We start from the raw sequence: 12,008 nt of genomic DNA on the forward strand, positions 1-12,008 counted from the left end.
CAGTAGTTCATAAAGGACAATTTGTTTCTCCCTTAGATAAAAAAGTGGAAATGACAAGGAAGACCACATATGATCTTTGCATTGTCCAATTCTGCTTCATCAAAAATGCCTCTCATTGAGGAAAATGAAGCAAAGCTACATATTTGTAGCAAATGTATGCAAATCTCTAGAATTATCAATTTATTTGAAGGAAACTTTAGAGTCAGGTGTTTCAATCAGGATGGTATTCAGGTACAAGTGTGGGAGATCCTGCCTTATTTAAAGAACAGAATTCTGGTCATTTATAAAGTCTGATTTTTACAACATAGGTATGTGGAAGTGTGTGTGCTTGAACAAAGAGATTTCTGAAAACCTTCAAAAAACTGTTGGTGATGCTCACCAGACCGAAAAGTTACAAAACTATATCCAAAGAGTTTAGACTCCACCAGTATACAATCAGGCAGATCATGTACAAAGGGAGAGAATTCAGCATCATTATTAACCTCTTCAGAAGTGGTTGACCAACAATGATCACCTCAACTACAAGGGTGTAATATTCTAAGAGGTCTCAAAGAACTCCAGGACAACGTCCAAGGAACTAAAGGCCTCTTTTGCATTGGCAAAAGTTTTCATGTGACCACCATTATGAAAACACTGAACAACAATGATGTATATGGCAAGACTGCAAGGAGAAAACAACTACTCTCACAAAAGAAAATTACTGCCTGTCTACAGTTTGAGAAATATGTAGCTTTGGATAATTTCCTCAATAACTCAACATACAAACATTACATTTTGATTCATCCTTTCTTGAGTTACTTGACTGTAGTAGAATTGTGCCATATGGGTTTGGAACATATGAAGCAGGAGGTAGGAACAAAAAGTGCACAAATGGCATGAAATTCTCTTCAGCCAAAGCTTACCAACCTGCAAACAGTCCTCCTGTGATAATACCTTCTTAATACAAAATTCAAAAATGATATCATACTTATGTCTGGAATGCTAAAATTCGAAGGAAAATAGCATCTGGAATAATGAGAAGGCTTGATATACAAAATTAAGTAGGTGACATAAGAGTTCTGCCAGGATAATTTGATATTAATATCAGTACTTTTTTCTAACATTCTAAAGAACAGGTCTAACACATGGACACTGCCATGGAAACAATATCAAAATCAAATTGACTTTAAATATTTTTCAAGTAAAATTAAGAGTTCTACTCAGTCAACAAAAGCAAAGCTTGGTGCTAACAGCAGCTTAATTCATGACACTTGAAAAAATTTCAACTTAGTTTAAGAAAAACATAAACATAACAAGCTTGACAATATTCCATGCAGTGTATTATTCCAATATTCCAAGTATGCAATGAATTAAAGATAGGTTTGATAAATAGTACAAAAACCAAAAACTAGACAGCATGTGCCTGGTTAGATCATTTCAGATATATTTGCTTACCTAAACAGAGAAACAGCATGACCACAGGCAGGCAAGAAACCAATGAGAGTGTGAGCAACTTTCAACTTCCTACTGGTTCCCCATTGAGTGTCTTTGTGGGAAGCTGGCAGTAGAAACTTTTACCAGAGGAGCATTTCAGTATTTCAGAGTTCATTCTTTTTAGCTTTTATGCATGGGATGCATACAATTGGACATTACAGAAAAGTCATCTCTCTTCTCTCTCTTTCTCTCTTCCCCATATATAAGTTATACTTGAGCAGAGCAAAAGAAAATTTAAAGTGGGCTATAAAGTGAAAAATGAGGAACTCACCACTATCAAGGTCCTGTGTCTCAATATCTGAAAGTGGTTTTCATTGCTCCAAGGCACCACCCACAACCTTTTGGGTGCCAGGAACTGGTACCGTGGAAATAGGTTTTTTTGCGGAGTAGGGTGTGTGTGGTTTTGCATGCTACCTGCATCCCACGGCTTCACTTGTTTGCATGGCCTGGATTCTGGCATGCTGCAGTCTGGGCCAGTCCACGGACTGGGTGTTGGGGACCCCTGCTCTAAGGGATGCACATACACATGTATACCCAGTTATTTTATGAGAATTAGATTTCATCTTGCTGCTCTTTGGTAGGTTTCAGAATTTCAACCCTACCTCAATCCCAAATCCATCCTTTTTCAGAACATGGCTTTCCATTCATTCACATAGGATTCCTACTTATTTATGACACCAAATAAGAAATAACAAATGCCTCTTTTCTGGTTTTGTTCCTTTGCATCTCTAAGTGATTAATATCAGGGTCAACTGGGCAACAAATAATGTCCAACAAACAATGTGTATAATCATTTCCTTCCTTTTGTAATCATTTAATAGAGAAGAGGTCAAGAGAATGAGCATGTTGGTGGAAAAGTGGAGGGCAAATGCCAACCTGGCAGTGGAATGGCTAATGAATCCACTATTTCCTGCTTCTTTCCCATTGTAACTTCATTTCAAATGTCTGTGGGTGGCAGGCAGCTATTATAACAAGTAGGATGGTTCTTAGGTCTATAAAGAAAATGTAAGGAAAGCAATTGAGTCGCTATCCATCAACTGTTTTATGCTAATCAAAGCAAACACTGGCTAGTAGATTATTCACAGCTTGTAGTCTCAGGTAGGGGTTGCAGTATCTATAAGCAGAGTGCTATTTTGTATACTTGAATTACACAGTTGGAGAATAAAGGCACAGAACATAAAGTTCAAGGGTGAACTCTGTATGTTTGCAATGTTAAAACTAAATTTTGTAACATAATCAGGCATGCTGCTAAAATGTAGCTTATCAATTCAATACTTTTCCTTTGTGTTTTCTACTGACATAACTATTTCCATTCCTGTTGCAAGACAGGGCAAAATAGGAAACAAAACAATACAGAATCTGCAGAGTAGAAAGAATTGGATGCTGTTCTAAAATTACTGTCTTCAGGGGAACACACTGAATTATTTTAGTTTCTAGAAAAACAAAATCTCAAGTTACATTTCTCCATGCATTTGAAAATGTAAATAATGAGAGGAAAAATATAAGGAAACTGTACAAAGGCTCCAAATATAACCTTTTTCAGGTTACTGAAAAAAATTATGAAGTATTTAGAAAGAATATATGCAAAATATTTTCATGGTGTTGCAGAACTTTCCCTACCCTTTTAACACCCCCCCCCCACAACAAATCCTTGAATATGTAATTGCTATCCTAGCATCAATATTGCATGAGATGATAAAGAATAGGCTATTTTCAGAAATCAGGTTGCATAATGGAATGAGGAGGTGACCTTGGAGAATGAGGGGAAGACATGCTGCCTAGGAAACTATTAGACAAGAGAGAGCAGGAGCCCCCAAGTGGCCTAATGGTCAGTAACAGAATTTAGCAAATCTGAAAGCACAAACTTCTCACTGTCACTTTTAACTGCTTCATCCATTAGGCAGAGCCTTCTTACATTTCTTTCTCTGACTATTCAGCTGCTGAGTGCTCCTGCCTCTCTTCTTTGACAGGTTCAGACCATAATTGTCTGCTGTTTCCCCAGCCACAGTCCCTCCTTGGTGATATACATCCTCAAGGTTCAGCCACTTTTAAACATTATTTGAAAAACAAAGATCTATATGGCATGACTGGGTTATAGGGTTGCCTACTAAGCTATAGGTTTGCCCATAACCTATGGAGCATCTGGTGCAAATAAAGGTTCTATTTCAGGTTATATACTACTAATTGAGAAGCCCTGTTTTCTTTTCCCAGGATTTCTCTTTTCTCAGAGCATCTGGTAATGCTCTCAAAGTAGCCCCCCAAAAATAGTAATCTTGTCTCTGTAAAAGCCACAGTTGATTCTTTCAGCAAGAACTGTTCTTGATTATGACATTTTTTTCTTGCATAACACATTATATCAATTGTTAAGCTCTTGGCCTACATATACTTTCTTGTATTTTGCACTAAGCCTTTTAAAATTCACTTTGCATATGTTCCAGTTCTTAGAAACATATACTTTAAAGTCACACTTTGGTTTTAATATAACAACTTGCTCTTCATCACCCCCTTCCCTTCCAAAATTGATTCACTCTGTGGAACATTTGAGTTACTTTTAATTATCCACTGATTATAGAGTCTTAACATATACAAAAAGTGTATATTTCTGCTTTAATTGGTCCACCTTGATTGTAAACCTGAGAAAACAGAATAAAAACTGCAACAAAGGTTTCCTAGATCTTTATATCCCTTCAACCACTTTCCCTGACTGGAATTAGTAGTAAGTCCAAATTCCTGCAAATAGTCACTAACATTTGACCTCCACATGGCAAAAATGTAAGGCATTCCAGATGCAAGTGCTGAATTTGTTGAGAATTCGTAGGGGAAATGAAGCCAGAATGCATGACAAATGGATTAAGACTATCTACCATCAGCACTGAAAAGAACCGAGAAGAACATTCTGATATTCATTGCAGATAAAAAGAGAAATATTAATAATCCAGGATGAAAATGGAATCCATTGTTTAAAAATTGCCAAGACATTGAAAAATTTTCCACTAACAGTTCAAAATAACTTTAGCTAGAAAAAAAGTGATTGGGAATATATACAATATGTAATTTTTATAACTTTTATAACTGCAATGTTGTGTCATTGTCTTTTGCTCAAGGCAAGCCTCTGGAGTTGCCAGAAACCATTTTAAAGTTTAAAAAAATCAGCTTCCTCCAAAAACAGACATTTTTAATCATCATCACTTTTTAACCATTTAATTCAAGCCATTACCATTAAATCAGGATAAGCAGACCTTCTGCCTAAACCCCATAATGTAGCTATAAAACCACTCTAAAGGTTACAGCCCTGATTCATATTCAATATGCTCATATGGGAAAAGTATGAAATACGTAGGAAATACGTATATACTTACGAATCAAATTTATATGGCTACTCATTTCAGATAGAGCGAGTCTGGGTGGTGTACAATTACTTATGAAATACATAGGAAATAATCATATTAGCATTTTTAAAAGTCATTTTGTTTTATCTTTTATTTTGGAAGACCCAATTTTTGGACCAAATGATGGCTTGAAAAAGATACATGTCCCTATTGTAATTGGTCCAATTAATGTGGAAATTTCTGGAGAGTGTCCCTACCCAATTATGCTAGATCCCTGTCTTTTCTAAGCAATATCACATTCCAGCAATTTCACTTCCAAGGAACAGAAGGGGAAGCAGAGATTCACTTTTGAGGTGGCAGGTGGAGGTAGCAATGCTAAAGACAAGCAACTCCAACCTTCTTAGCTCAAAACGTGCATCTTTCTTTCTTGGATGCATCTGCACATTCTAGTAAACCAGTAAAGTAAATTTGTATAATATGTTTACTAGCATGACATTAATCCAACTCTGATGTTTGTAAACTATATGAAGAGGCAAAGAAAATATTTTAACAAAACCTGGCTTAATGTATGTGGATGTGGCTCCCTATAAATATACAGATATACATGCATATCTAAACCTTTACTTTTACTCTATTTGTTAGACAGGAAGGAAATGCTTTGTAGAGCCCTCTTAATCACTCCCAGCTGTGATCTTTTTTCTTGGATCACTGGGACTGGGGAGATTTAGGTTCAAATCCACACTCAAAGAGATTGTTTTGCCCTATTGCTTTCACTCAGCTTAATACACTTCACAGACTGGTCACTGCAGGGATAAAATGAAACACCACATATGCCATCTTGGGTTCTATTAGACAAAAAGTAAAATATGCATATAAAAGCAGTGAAAAATATTAGTTTCTGTGCAGAAATATCCATTCCCCTTTATTAAGGTAATGAGCAGTAAGCTACTGTACACAACAAAAATACCTCACATATCCTAATCCAACATCCTACCACTACACTACACTTTAAGAAAACACCATGATTTTAAGGCAGGATAATATCTTTTAGAGAATTAACTCATAACTCAAGTGTCCTCAAAATTCTTCATTGGTATCTTCATTGTAGTCTCAAAGTTGTTCTTGTCCTTATCTTGATTCTGTTTTTATTTATGTGGGCAAAGGGCAATAGCTACTAGGAGCCTGAATAAGAAATAATGGCACATGGATATAAACCTTTATTTTCCGTAATCATTAATAGAATGCATCCCTGAAATACAGTTTGATGGAAAACCAAAAGAAAGAAACAATGTTATTTATTTTTTAATGAATCTAGTGTCAGGGCAATTAGCAACTCATAACATTAGTGACAGGATAGGTTACTGGAAATGAAATATTGTGTGAAATGAAAGGAGTATATAGAAAGGTACACGGTTCTCAGCAAATAAAAAGCAAATTATGTTTGACATGATCACTCCCTTTGTTTCCAACAAGATATTCTTTTGAGTACGTATATCACAAAAGGTCACAGCTGAAAATGAAATTCAAGTTGACACAGACATCAGTACATGGGGATAAAGGCAGATGCTTAATTAGCAATTACACTACAACAACATTGCCAAGTCATCACAATACTAATCTGGTACATGAATGTACAGTTAGAGGACTAGTCTTCTTGTGTGAAGATTTGGCTGTAACAATATTATGACTATAATAGCATTGTACCACAAATACTACTGATTTCACAATCTCACTCCCAGAAACAAATTTCCTCTTATTTCATTATGAATTGTTTTATCAATGCATATTTAAATAGGCTGCTAAAAGGTCGTCATGGTAGATACAACATTGAGTGCAATTTGTAGTGAATATATTAACTCTTTTCCAGTGAAGAGCATCCATTAAAACACACACATAAATGTTTCTGAATATTTTAAAGAAGAATTTCATATTTATATCTATTGTGAATAATTATAACTGAGATAAAACAGTTAGTATATAAGCCAAGGTTCTTATCAGAAATCCCCTTTAAAAGAGCATATGTGTCCCTGCATTCTAAGCATCCAGGTCTTTGGACTGGTAAAAAAAAAATCACCACTGCAGGAAGGCAGAAATGTGTGTAGTGCATGAGTGCAAGTAAATACTCATTTTCCACAGAATATTTTGTTGGTATCATTCAACATACTTGCATCTTGCAAATTTCCACTTTAAAAATGGGGAAATTTGCTGCAAGCCATCATAAAATGACAAACAAGAATATGAAAATCTTCCTGCACCCTATCCTTCTTCAAAGAAAGGTAGTATCATTATTAAAGAGGCAGGTTTTCTTAGGCATATATGAAATTTTATATCATAGTTTCAGTAAAGGATGACCTTATTTTCTTGTACTCATCTATAACTTATCTATGTCTATAAAGATAAAGGTTCCTCTCGCACATATGTGCTAGTCGTTCCCGACTCTAGAGGCTCATCTCAGTTTCAAAGCCGAAAGTTAGTACTGTCCAAAGACGTCTCTATGGTCATGGGGTCCCTATTTTTCTACTTGCATTTTTACATGTTTTCAAACTGCTAGGTTGGCAGAAGCTCTCTCCATTATGCGGCACTAGGGATTCAAATCGTCAAACTGCCAACCTTTCTGATCGACAAGCTCAGTGTCACTGAGCCACTGTGTCCCCCATCTATGTCTATAAGCTTATGTAACTTATTTGTTAAATACATAGAACTTCAGTTTACTGGAACCATAAATTGATGAACAAATAATATCATCTCAGGTCCTTGGGAAGGGAGATTAAAATGTCCCAAAGGTGCCTTTTTTTCAGGAGGCAACAGGCTCTTTTGTTTTTTTCTTTGAAGAAGTTTAGCTTTTCACCCAAGAAAGTTCTTCAGCTCTAACTGGATGGTAGGGAACAGAAGGATTTATATTCCTTGCAGACAGCTGGTCATTTGCATTGTTTTAGAGAGTTGGAGGTTTATCTGTGTCCTCAGAGTCACCTGATTAGTGCAAATGGGTGTGGAGCCTTCTTGGCTGCAGGATGGTTTCTGCCCTGTGTCCCATCCTTATTGAAGACAGGTGCACAAATGATACCTGTAATCTGCAATATTTTTTGGAATAGTGGATATTGACCTATCTTGCAGAAATTGAAACAGATATTCACTTCAAGTCAAACAAACTGTGGAAGAAGAAAAGCATGCATTGGCTAAAGACAGCCAAGAAGAATACAGACTTATGAACTCTTGGTCATAACATACCACAGAAGGCAAAGAATTGGGAAAGATCACAAAGTATCAAGATCTGAAAATAGAAATTGACAGATTATGTCCTAAACCAGTCGTGGTGGTCTCAGTGGTTATTGACACACTGGGTACCATAGCAAAAACTCTTGGGCAGTACTATGAATAATGATATTGTTGGAATAAATGTCCTTCTGGGTTCGGCTCCAAGTGGGGAAAAAGACACTGGAGACATGGAGGCTGCTTGGGAAGATGGTTTTAATGGTGGACAGGACCACATGGCTTGAGTCCTGAACAGAAAAGGTGATCACATGCTTCAATGTTGGTGGAGAAGAGAAGGGAAAGCAAGGAAGGAAGAGAAGCTGAGTCCCTGGTTTTATGCCCCCTCTGGCCTTTGATTTTGAGCTTATATTCTGATTGGTTGTCAGACTCCCATGGGCCCATGCAGGCTGCGTTTTGAATCCAGGTTTGGTTGAGTTCTCAGATGCCATGTGGCAAGTTGGGTAAAAGGGCCAATATTATTATGCCTTAATCCCATCACTCTGGAGCTGAAGGGGAAAACTCTTTATTATGTAAAGTGGACTAGTTCAGGCTTTAATGGCTAGTTGACAAAGGAGAATGGGCTAGAAGCTGCAGGCAGCTATTCTGTCTTTTAAAACATGTTTCTTTCTTTTCACATCCAGATAAATATTCTGCCCTTTCATTTTTCATATTTCATTTTTCTGGGAGAGGGCTGGGTGATAACTTCCTACAATATAATTCAAGATTCACACACAAAAACCCAGACACTGTATTGAATTTTTAAAAATATTTTTTCAATATGCATATAAACCTGCTTCTAATAAAATATAAAGAATCCTGGTACATTGATTGTAAGGTTTATCCTGACCTCTTCATATATCTCATTCATATTCAGTGTAGAAATTTGAGAAAAATTGCTTGGGAAAAGAATGCCTAAATAATTGATGAAACTACAAATGAAGATGACAATAATTTAATATATAAATAAACAAGTCTTCACTTAGAGGCATCAATTCTGACTTAGATTAATTAACAAGTATCCCAGTTTGGCCAAAGAGATTTACTACCCGTCAAATACTATCTGATCTGTATCAAGTTTTGATAAAACCCATTTGATCATTCTTAACCCCTTAAGAGATTATTTGTTGACGTCTATTAGCTAAAACAGCAGTTAAAAATTAGTATCTATAATCAATGTAATAGGTTATTAATGCTATTTCAATAATTTCAAACAAGCATAACTAAAAACCCTTATATATTACATCAAAATCCAATCAGCTTAAATGTGCAACTAGAGCATTTACTAAAACATGAGAAGCTGGTATTTCAGTGTTTCTCTACAGAACGACAGCATCCATGTTATTATTTTCTCAGAAACTTTTACAAATAGAACATTTCTGGAGCCTACACTCATTCGTGTCTTAGTTACTGTATAACTGAGTACTTTGAGTACTGTTTTACCATGATTATTTAATTGTATAATTGTATTTTGTGATTAATATTAATCACAAAGAGTCAGTTTGATTGCAATAGTTTATCATCCCAACAAATAAATTATTTTGCACCATTATTTATTTATTTAATTTCTAAATCTGCACAAAGACTGAATGTATCAGGTACATTTCAAAATGTCATTAATAAGCAGAAAAATGCTATGCTATTTTAAAGTTGTACTTAGTTAAACAATACAGGTTAAGGAGCTGTGTTTCTCAGAGGAAAAACAATCAAAACCATTTATCTATTTTGCTTATACAAATTATACAGGTAAGCTTCAAAAACTATGAATGCTGAGGAAGAAATTCAGATCAAAATATTTTATGAGAACTTGTAGAAAATATAAATGTCAAGCACAAAAAATCAGGAACCAAGGCGGTTCAAATGAATACAAGTTTGTTACATGCTATCACTCACTACCAGAATATGATGGTTAAGGCAAATTGAGGTAGATAGGTGTCAACGGAATGCAGGATGGGCTGGACTTAGATCTCTTGTGGGTACAAATGGGAAACTGATGACATACTTGGGCTCAGCCTGGTCATCTCGTACCACATATCTATATATCTATATCTATATACCTATACCTATAGACCTATATACCAATATGCCTAGCTATTTATATCTAGCTAACTAGCTAGCTAGCTAGCTACAACCTACATACCTACAGACATGCATACATACTGTAATAAACTTGGAATATGCCCTAGTACTTCTAACAAATGACTATGTCATCTGGAATTATTCCATTTGCCTGGGTTGAATCCTCCCTGATCACAGATTATGTGTGTAGTCATTACGAGAGTGAATCCTTTTCAGGCCAAGAGATCTCATGGGGATCGATATGAAGACACCCCTTTGACTGCTATCTTAACCTTGGACATGTATCAGGTAATCCCAGTTTTAAAATCTTAATGTATCTTAGGGCACATATTTGCCTTCATTTACTACTTTAACCTTTCAAGTGAAAATGTGAAACTTAAATGACTGTTCGTTATTACAATTCTGGGCATTTTGACTATAATTCTGGGGAATTGCAGGGTTTTTTTTTTTTTTACAACCGATATGTTTAGTTAAAGGAAAGCTATTAGAACAACCTGAGTTTCCCCTAAATAATCCTTCCCCATTCTTTGTGCAACTTTGCTATAGAGAGACTCCTCTTTCAATGCAACCTGGTCTTTTCATACAGTTCTGTCTTAATCTTTGCACCAATCCTCAGCTGTCATCTCAGAAGTCAGCAAACAGCACCATGCATATCATGCAAAGACAGAGTTAATTCTGCAGTAGAAGAGAAACAGAGAGGGAAAAGTGCTGAGTCACTATGCTACCTTTCACTGCAGTGCTTTCTTCTCACCCAACAGAGAGAGCAATCCCTGAGCAGGAGTAGCTGAGCTAATCTTCTTTATTTTCAGGCATATGATTCTCCCAGGATGTCACTCCTCCTACATTGACAGGGGCATAGAAGGACATGGGCTACACATTCAGTTCCCTGGAGTCATAGCAGCCACCTGACTGCAGAGGCTGATACAGCCACCTCACTTTCTGCTTCTTCCCACATTCTGGCATTCCACGGGCACCCCATTTACAAAACTGCAGATTTGTTTCAGATCCCCACCTTCTCTAACAATTGTGCTTGTCAATGTTTCATTTTTAAAACATATTCAAATGCATTCCAAATTTCTTTTTCCTATTCCAACTTTTTCACAATCCTCCTGAGAAACCAAGGATGGCATGTTCAAAAGTGGGACGGTTATTTTGTATGCACTTTTTACATATTAAGAATTGGTCTTAGTATGCATTCATTTGCAAATCCATTTGTAACACAAATATAATATATATATACCGTAGTTTAAAGCATGAGGTTTACTTCTGCTTATTATGTTGACAACAATACAATAATTAGCATCTATATGTTTTAAAATTCCATTCACTGGATAGACATGATCTTTTTATAACACTAATGCAATTCTGAAAGATCTGCCCCATAAACATATTGTAGATACCAAAAACAAGTAACCGCAACCGGGAACAAGATTTGAACCGATTTTCCCAATTTGCAGCTTAATCTACATTTGATTAAATGCACTTAAAACTCAGATTCCCTAGCCCAATTGAATTCAATGAGATTTTCTCCTGAATTAAGACTGCATAACATGTGCCGTTACACTGCACCAGCTGTCTCTCCTCCTGTAACAAGTTTACAGGCTTGGCACAAATCATCAGAGTTGCATTACCTTGCAGACCTTACAGCAAAGGGCTCTTCTCAGCTGCCAAAATGTGATCTCATAAGAATAGCTGTGCTAGAGCAGGCCAAGGCCCTTCTTAGTTTACATTTTATTTTCAGAGCAACCAACCAGATGCCTTTAGAGTTGTCCCAGGTAGGAGATGGAGACATACTCATCTCCCATAGTGTAGCTCTGCAGCTAATATTTGGAGAAATAAATCCCCCAACCTGGAAGTAACACAGCCTTCAGCTCAACA

The sequence above is a fragment of the Thamnophis elegans genome, chromosome 5 (genome assembly GCF_009769535.1).
Source record: "Thamnophis elegans isolate rThaEle1 chromosome 5, rThaEle1.pri, whole genome shotgun sequence".
Classification (NCBI taxonomy): Eukaryota; Metazoa; Chordata; class Lepidosauria; order Squamata; family Colubridae; genus Thamnophis; species Thamnophis elegans.